The sequence below is a fragment of the Sinocyclocheilus rhinocerous genome, unplaced genomic scaffold (genome assembly GCF_001515625.1).
Source record: "Sinocyclocheilus rhinocerous isolate Xijiao unplaced genomic scaffold, SAMN03320098_v1.1 scaffold1064, whole genome shotgun sequence".
NCBI lineage: Eukaryota > Metazoa > Chordata > Actinopteri > Cypriniformes > Cyprinidae > Sinocyclocheilus > Sinocyclocheilus rhinocerous.
In genome coordinates this window covers 3394-13582 of record NW_015627231.1, presented here as the reverse complement: position 1 = coordinate 13582, position 10189 = coordinate 3394, and the positions used below count along the sequence as shown (strand labels likewise).

The 10189-nt window shown below is 33.5% G+C and overlaps 1 pseudogene; it reads right to left on the bottom strand.

Annotated features, from left to right (window-relative positions):
• Positions 1-272: 272 nt before the first annotated feature.
• Positions 273-9242, bottom strand: LOC107723129 (protein Hook homolog 2-like; annotated as a pseudogene).
• Between the last annotated feature and the right edge of the window lie 947 nt (positions 9243-10189).

Genomic DNA, 10189 nt, shown 5'->3' with positions numbered 1-10189 from the left:
TGTAACATAATAGAAACTAAGTATTTTACACATTTATAATATACATTTTTTAAAATAATATTAATCTTTTATATGTTAGCTGTCTTTTACATTTTAGAACTGGCATCTGCCCCATGATCATGATCCCCTTTCCATAAAGTATGCATCTATTTCATTTCTCACCTTTTAAAAGTGTTCTATAAAGTTAACGATTTCAATATGATTATCTTTCAATATTATCTTTAAGGCAATCATGGAGTCATAGACAACACATCTAACAATAAAAGTACTTGCGTTGTCAAAGCCCGTATTCATTTGACTGATTTCAATACTGATTTGTGCATTGCATTTAATAATAAAACCACATTTCTCAGTGGTGTCACATCATTTACAGCAGACACAAACTCGGCTCGGATCACTTTTGTACCAAGAATCTCTTTTATTGTAGTGCAAAGAGAAGAACAGCGAGACTAAAGTGACTTATTTCTGTGCCGACCCCATCAGTCCAGAGCGAACGCAACTCGTGAACACAAAACACTCCGAGTGAAGAACAAACAAACGAAGCTCAGCGTCTGGACTGAACACAGCGTTCACAGTCAGTAGTGTTTGAACAATCAATAAATACCAGCGGCAGACTTTGCTGGCGTTACATCAGAAAAACAACAAGCATTGTAAAAACGGTCAAGCGGCAGCCTCCTCCAGCGGTTCATCCGTGATTAGTGTCGTTTAAAACAGCAGCTCTCGTTTCATCCAATTTGGAAAAATCATTAAAAAAAGCACTTCATTTGTTCGTGGCACTAAAGGCTTCCCAGCATCCAGTGTTTGGTTTCCGTACAGCAGACGCACTGATGAGATGATTGACAGCTGAAGGCACCGAGTGTGTAAAGTGCGTTCACATGCACCGTAACCCTGAACAACACCCAAACCTATCATACAGCATTAAAAACATCATTAAAAGAATCAAAGGTTGATCGACTTCATTAAACTCAAAGTTTTCGTGTGACTCTCTGGCGCTAACTGACACTAAAACTCATCTACATACTGACGTTTGGATCAACTAAAAACAACACACAAAATGCATCCTCTCTCCGTCCTCAGCAGGAGGATCACAGACAGACAGAAAGTGCTGAAAGAGAAGTGCAGCGTTTGGGTTTATCTGGGCTGCAGGCGGGACAGGCCTCTGCGGGCTTGTGTCCACTGTCTCTGCTGGGCCAGGAAGGACTGAGCCGGACCCGAACCCGATCCGGAGACCTTCTGATGAAGAGCCATTCCCTGAGAGACAAGCAGAGTGAGAGACAGAGAAGCGTTTAATACTCCGCTCTAGCATCTGCTGCTGATTTCACAGACACTCCTCTCGACTCTCAGCCCTCAGTTTCTATAAATCAATGGAAATTGGATATAAAACACTGACAATCTATAACTGCCTTCATAATTGAGGGCTTTTTTTTCTCCTAAATATTTGGCATTTTTAGAGCCCTATGAAATACATTTGATTTTTTCCCCCCAATCTCTGTTTTGTGTTTATCTTGTTTTTTCCATTTCACTTTTTTTGGATTCCATGTTAATGGTTGAATTAAATTATAGAAATAAAAAAGAATAATTAATTGTAATCACAAAACATATACAATTTAATTGCAATATAAAAGTTTAAGAAAAAAATTTTTTTTAGAGCCCTACAAAATGGGTTTTATTTTTTCCCAAATTCTGTTTTTTTTTTTTTTTGGTATTCTTTTGGATTTTCTGGATTTTAATGTTTTCGTTTAATTGTAATAATCAAAAGCATCTCTAATTAATTGATTTTGTTTTTTAAATCAGAAATACTTACTACTAATCACAGAACTGGCTTTACTGACGAGATGCGCATGACAATAGCATTCGATTAATCGTGCAGCCCTATATGAAATATATTTTATTTTCCCCAAATTCTATGTTTTTCATTTGAATTTTCCTGGATTCTGTTTTAATGGTTAATAATTAAAAAGCACGTCTAATCAATTTAATTTATAAAAGTTTAACAATTAATAATATATATATATATTTACAATAATAGTATAAAGTTTAGTTTAAAAAAAAATATATTCTGTTTAATTTTTATGGCAAACAAAGTACTGTACAACAGAGGTTTACTGTTAAAATGTACACATCAGAAGAAAAACTGTCATTCCTTAATTTTTTATTTTATTTTATTATTATTATTATTAATGTATTATCATACCCAACTACATGACACTGCTATTTCAGCTTTGAAACCCCCTGGTGTGAATGACTTCCACTGTGTGTGCATTTACTGTAAACGTGTTTAGTGTTTATTTACACACACGGATGGATAAATAATTTTCTGCAGCATCTGACAGCGTGTTGTTCAGACTGATCTGACATGTTCCTGCGGTTTCCTCACCATGTTGTACCAGGCTGAGATGATGAGCTTCTCCTCCTGGTCGTGTCTGGAGCGTGTCCTCTTGAAATCATGCTGAAAACACAGAGACGAGCACGAGATCAACATGACCACAGTCAGACACGGTCACAGTGTGTGTGTGTGTGTGTGTGCAAAGCATCAAAAACACTCCAGTCTGTTCAGACTCTCCTGAATCTGTTTCATTTGAACAAATCAGTTTGTTCAGATGAATCGTTCAATGAACTGGTTCAATTCGAAAGCACTTCCAAAAGTCCCTGCACTGCATTTTTGTGTCTTTGTATTGAAATAAATATATGCATATTTTTCTGCTTGAAATGATTTCATGATATTTATAACATTGTTAAAGTAAAATTTTTTTAATTATGATGTACTATAATTTTCTTAATATATTTTTATAATATATAAAATATAAAAGTATAAAATATAAAAGAATTGTGCTTATTTTATTTCAGTCAGTTACCAAGGCAACATCCAAAAGTTTGTGAATTTAAGCACTCAAAAAAAAGTCAAAAGCACATAAAATGACTAAATCTAAGATACTGAACACAGAAAATATAATTAAAGCTCCATGAATTCTATAACAGTGCATAAACAATATTTAAATGACATTTCATATTACATACATGTATATATTACTGTCCACATGCGGCTCTAGATCATCAATCACCTCTTGTTTCTTCTGCAGGTCAGAATGAGCCTCATGGAGCTTCTCTCTGAGCAAAACACACACAGCATTAACACAACATGTGATGAAACCCTGGTTCACAGGACAGACGACAGAGAGACACTCACAGATGCTCCTCCAACTTCTTCTTTGACAGCGACGACTGTCGGGAAAGAAACAGAGCAGTGACACGCTGACAGATCAGACTTTGTGTTCATCACACACCCTCAGTGTTCACATCACATTAACAATCATGTCCAATCAGAAAGCAGACGGGCCGGTGGGCGGTACTTACAATGACCTGAGGCGGCAGATGATTGGTCGATTAGGAGAGGTGGGCGGATGAAAACAGACCAGCAGGCGTTAATTTCAGCACCGCAAACAAAACAGTTACAGATTTCACACATCACTCAACCAGACAGAGACAGAGAGAGAGAGAGACTCTTTACGAGATATTGTGTGGTTTGACATCAGAAACAGATGATCAAGTTAGTCATATTAATTTAAATCAATAGATCACAAACAGATGGAAATCACTCAATCACTGCTGTCTGAGGAGATATGCCATTCACTACACATTTAACACCCATTTCATGAGGATGTGACTGGATTTATGTCTTCGGTGAGCATGTTTTATCTGATAAATGTATATGAACCTCACAAAAACAGCACACATTTCACTCCAAAGTAAAAAGAAAAACAATTATATCAATAAAAAAAATAAAAAAAAACATTTTATAATATACAAAAATAAAAAAATTTATTTGAGCATGTTCTATATGCATAATATGAATATCACAAAAATGTATTGATTTTTTAAAATAATTTACAAAAAATACAAAATTTTATTTCAATCAGTTACCAAGGCAACATTTACCATTTTCATTATTTTTTAAGTACTAAAATTACTAAAACTGAAATTAAAAATAAATTACAGCCAAGTGGAAATATTAAAACAAATAATAAAACACATAAAATTACTAACTCTACGATAAAATTGAAAACTATATAAAAAAATAAAAACGTCTTTGCATGTTCTATGATATAAAAACAGCACAAATTTCACTCCAAAATAAAAAAATATAAATTCTAAAAATAAAAACCTGAATTATTAAAAAGTTATTAAAAAGGAAAAAAAAATAAGAACATAAGCTTAAATTTCAATGACGTATAAATATTTCACAAACAATATATATTTTTAATAATTATTTTAAATTCATTGTTTTTTCCCCCAAATAGCATTAAAATATCATATATATAAATATGTGTATATATATATATTAATTAATTAATTGTTAACTATACAGATTTTTTTTAACAGGACTTCCATTTGGATTTGAGTGGATGATTTTGGTAAATATTATTTAGTTCTGCCCATGCAGACTTCAGTTTCTCATATACAACCATTTAGGAGGTGGAGCAAGTAATCACATTTAAAAGAAAAATTATGAAGAATTATTATTCCTTAGAATAGCGTCATTCATGAATCATTCACAATAAGATCAGAAACAAATTAAGAAAGGTGTGGATTCTGAGGCAGATCGTCCATCAGACAGCAGCACTGAGTGTTCGTGGACTGAAACGAGTGATTGTAGCTCGGACACAATCATGACGTGAAGAATCAGTTTTTAGTGAATGTGGATGTGTGTTCAGTGATTCAGGTGTGTGTGTGTGAGAGAGAGAGTGTGTGTGTGTTCAGTGATTCAGGTGTGTGAGAGAGAGAGAGAGAGAGAGAGAGAGAGAGAGAGTGTGTGTGTGTGTGTTACTGACGTCCTCGGTCTTGATGTCCTGCTCCTGTAAAGCTCTCTGCAGCTCCTCCACCTGAGAACTCAGCTCTGATATCTGCTGCTGACTCAACCTGACACACAGACAGACATATTAAGTTTAAACTGCTCAAATGTTTAACTAGTAAAGTCCAGACACACTACAAGCTACTACTAAAAATAATTACTACCCATATTCATGTAAGGGTCAGTCTTTTCAATTTTGTGATCATCAGATTGGCTAATTTATAAACTTCATTACATAATTTTTTATGCAGTATTTACCGGATACAAAATCTGGATCATTTATAAAATACAATTTTACATTAAATATTAGCGATGCACTGAAATTATTTTATTTTTATTTTTTTTAACAAAACGTAAGTTTTCATTTAACCAAAAATCCAAAACCGAAAATAAATTTGATAACGGATTTTTTTTAATTTTTATAAATTCAATAATCAATTTATCACATTTATTTATTGACACTCATATAGAAAAACAGAGTTGCACATAAACATTTCAATGGCAGTTTTTCTATCAACTATTTAATGATATAAACCCAAAATATGTTTTTGTCCAAATATTTATGGATATTTCAGTGCATCACTACTAAATATTAATAATGATTAAAAAAAAAAAACTCATTTATATAATGGAAGTAAAACTGTAGCATTTAAACGATAACAAAAAGATAATTAAATATAAAACACAGGCAAAGGTATTATAGTAGCTAACAGATAAAAAAAAATCATTTTTGTAACTTTAAATAAAATAAACTTGAACTGAAATAAAATATAAAAACTTATTTTATTTCAGCTAGTTGCCAAAGCAACATTTCTCATTTTAATTTAGTTTAACTTGATGTTAAATGAAAAAAATGAATAAAAACTGTATTGGCATATTTAAAATCAATCATTCATTCAATCAATCAATCTTAAAAAAAAATTAACAATAATACAAAAATAATAACTAAATAAAAAAAAAACTACTAAAGCTTTAAAATTAAAATTAAAAAGACAGAAATTATAAAAACAAACTCATTCAAAATATTAATAATCACTAAAATAATATCTCAATATCAAAAAAAAAATAACAAAAGGGACTTCTGGGAACTCTAAGTCTAACAAATGAAATACATTTTTAAAACATGAAGTTTGTTGCAAAAATAATTAGTAAATCATGTAAATTAGCGAACAATCAAACAAACAGGTATACTGTCAAGTTAGTAGCATGATTATTTCTACTGTTTTAACCTGGCTAGTGCTCACCTGAGCTCTGCTGGCATGATTTCTGCCGCCAGGCTGCCGACGGCTCCTGAATCTGCAAACACACAGGGAGAGAGCTGATTGGACGGCAGTGTGAGAGAGGGCGGGGCTTATGTTCTGTCTGTATATGCAGTGTGTGTGACCTGTTAAGCACTGCTGCTGGACCTGAGCACATCTCAGCTCTTCAGTCGTCTCTCTCAGCGTGTCGCGCTCACATATCAGCTTCTGCAGCACACACACACACACACACACACACACGAGTCATTCACTTTCACGATCACGGAGTTCATCTGCTCTGATGTGAGGGATCAGTGTCGCACCTCTCTCTCCTTCAGAAGCGTCTCATATTTGTAGTTGAGGTTTACTGCCACTTCTCTGCTTTCATGGCCTCTGCCGAGTGTTTGGCGCTCATCTCATGAGCCTGAGGAGCACAGACATCCATCAGTCACTCATCTGAACGCACTGCTGCAGAGTCCATCTGGCTTCTCCGTGCAGCTGAAGCTGTTTTCTGAACTCTGGCAGACATCAGTAAGTCTGTGAATCAGGTTCATGTGGACTCAGAGTTGGTATGAAAACAATCTGGCCTAATTTGTGGAAGTGAAACGATACTGATGACATATCATTTATGATTTATGCACATCTCTTCGCTGCATAAATTGTCTTTGGTGAGCTGTTTGCATTTGTGGCATTTATTGCATTTGCAGCAGACAGATACAAGTGCTGTTGTAAATGCATGTTGGAGTGAATCTCACAGCCCACATTTCACTCCAAAATAAAAAGAAAAATTATAATAAATAAAATTAAAAAAAATAAAAAAGATTTAAAAATTTTTTCAAAACATACTAAAATACTAAAAAACTGCATAACCGTACTAAAATTGTTTATTTGCCCCAAATATGAGGATTATGTGTTCCCTTTTGTCACTACCGAAACAATGATGACATTTTTCGGTCGTGACAATTTTATGGGATAACACCCAAAAAAACAAAGATGTCACCGAAACTCCACCAAATGTTTCGGTCGTGACAATTTTAGATACTTTTGATCTCAAAGATGCTAATAAGCACATGGTTAGCTAGCACAGTTCTGAACAGTTGTACACATGTGAAAATTAAATATGGAATAACTCCCAATAAAGTGTGCTTAATTGCAGAAAAAAGGTGTTCGGTAGTGACGTTCCTTAGAGTTACACACAGATTTTTCAGACTTTTGAACACATTTACCTCAAAATGATGGGGCCGATCTACTCACACCCTGTAGCTGTGAGAGAGAGGGACACATAAATATTTCCTGAATATGTATATGGATATATATCCTGAATATATCCATAAATGTAGGGGTGTAGTTCATTTCAGTCTCAGCCAATGGACTAAAGCATGCACTGTTTCGGTAGTGACATGGAAAATGCGGGACACATTTTTTTTTACATAAAGTTTCATAATTTACAAAGAAAATTTACATTTTTTTTTTTTTTACTTCACTTTTTAAAAGAATCAAAGATATTTTTAAAAACAACATTTCAATATTTTCATAAGTTGAAATTTAGGGGTTAGGGTTCGGGACAGCCACCTCCCAATCGAACGTACCCAATAAATTATGATTTTATATACATTAAGCTTACTAATATTTTAAATATTATTGTGGGTTTCAATAGAGAATAGAAGGATCTTAGTAAACATCTCAGATTTGAATACTTAAATGCTTTTTAAATGTGTTTTTTGGTTGTGGGACAGCAGTTTGCAACAATTCTGTAGAATGGCCCATATACTATGGGTTGCACGACTACTGATTTCTGCTAGTCGATTTCTTATTTAAAGAATACTCGAGTTACTCGACTACTCGTGGTTCATGCTACTGTAAATGAAAAGACATGAAATAGTTCTTATCAATAAACGCTTATTAATTCATAGCCTAATGCAACAATTACATATGTAAATTGTCAAAACTTTATAATTATGACATTACACATTTAAATTTTCATGTAACAGCCAGTATTTGTATCTGTAACAATCACAAAATTATTCGTATCTGCATTCGGATAAAACCAGGTGGAGCGTCGTACAGCTACTTGATAAGACCGTTATGACTATCTTTTTTTTTTCATAGTTATCACTGAACAAGTATGCCATGTTAAACTAAAATAATTATTAATTTCTCAAAATATATTTATCATGCAAGCAGAGAGATGTCATGACAAACGTTTAGTGATCATTTGAACACGACTGAATTAATTCAATGCGCACATTTTCATTACGCAGAACGATATGGCTAGGAACTATACTCTCATTCCGGCGTAATAATCAAGAAACTTTGCTGCCGTACCATGGGTGCAGCAGGCGCAATGATATTACGCAATGTCTGAAAATAGTCCCCAGCATGCTCGAAATTAAATTCAAACTTGAACATTAAAACTAAACTCACATATAAATAAACAAACAAACATTTTATTTTGGCATAATAAAAAAAAAATGTTGGTAATGAGAAGTGAAAAAAAACAAAAACAATGATTAAAAAAGCGATTTGAACGACATCCTTTGTGGCATCTTGATTTTCTGGATTGATAAACGGCTCTTCTAGTACTCCTGTTGATTGTGTAACCTTTAACTCCCGTTCAGACCCTGTTCACACGTGACACGATCCGTGGAAGCAGCGTTTGCTCACCTGTCTCTTGTAGGTGTCGAGCTGCGAGCGGATGGCGTTCGCTCGGCGCAGCTCCTCCTCCAGCTCACAGGTGCGCTGCATGTAGATGTGGTTCCTCTCCTCCAGCAGACGCACCTGTCTGCGCAGGTCGCCCAGATCATCCAGCTTGCGCTTGTACATCTCCACCATCGCCTCCAGTCGCCTCACGCGGTCAGACGAGTGCCTGAGAAGGAGTGATGAGCACAGAAAGCCTGTGAAACAGCAGCATGACACCTCAGAGAGCAGTCGTCTGTGCGGATGCAGACTCTCTCGGACCTGAGGATGTCCATCTCGTCTTTGAGGGACTGGGCCGCCTGAGCGAGGCTGGTGAGCTCCTCGTTCCTCAGCTGCAGATCGGTCACCTCTCGCTCCAGAACATCTGCTCGCACACGCAGGTCTTCTCGACTGCTCTCCAGCCTGAAACACACACGACCGAACACATCAATCAGGCTGCGAGATTGGGTCACAATCATTCTGGCAATAATGCAATTTAAGCATCATTAGTGGTTATATGATATCAAGCTGATTTACAGGCAGGATCTGAGAGTGGACTGAGATCTCTTTCGGATTCATTTTAGTGGGGATAAACTTTAAACACAAACACTATGGGTTCATTTTTCTCATTCACATATTGCTAACAATTGTCAATTTTGTTACATGGTACCGTAACAAAGCTTACCGTAAAAAAAAGGCACAGAGAAAAGAGTCGTCACTTTTCTATTTGAAAATAAAATTTATAATATACTAAAAATATAGATATTTACAATATAGATATGACATGAATATCATATAATATTATTAATACAATATTATATAAATATAATACTACAATATAATTATTTATAATATAATTTTAATTAGACATATAATATTGTTTTTGCATGAATGGATATGGCTAGAAATCAGTTAAATAATATATATCTATTTTTTAATTAATTACAATTATCTTCATTTATAATATTATATAGAAATAATATTAATATCATATAAAAATTATTAATATGACAGTACATAAATAATACTATAACATTATAATTATTTCATATTATTTAATTCTAATATTACATAGAAATATAATATTGCATTTGTACAAACGAATACAAACAGTATTAAAGTAATAATTAAAGATAAATAATATTAATTTTATTTATAATATAGAAATAATAGTATCATATTAATAAAACTACATAAATATTATACAATAATATTACAATTATTTACATAACATCATAAAGTAATACAATTTTGTATTTGTATGAATGGATATAGCCAGAAATCAATTACGTAATAAATTACAATTAACTTTATAATACAATATAGAAATATTATTAAATAATATTAATACAAATTACATAAATAGTGCTATAATGTTATAATGATTAATAATATCATATTAAAAATATATATTTTATTTGTATGA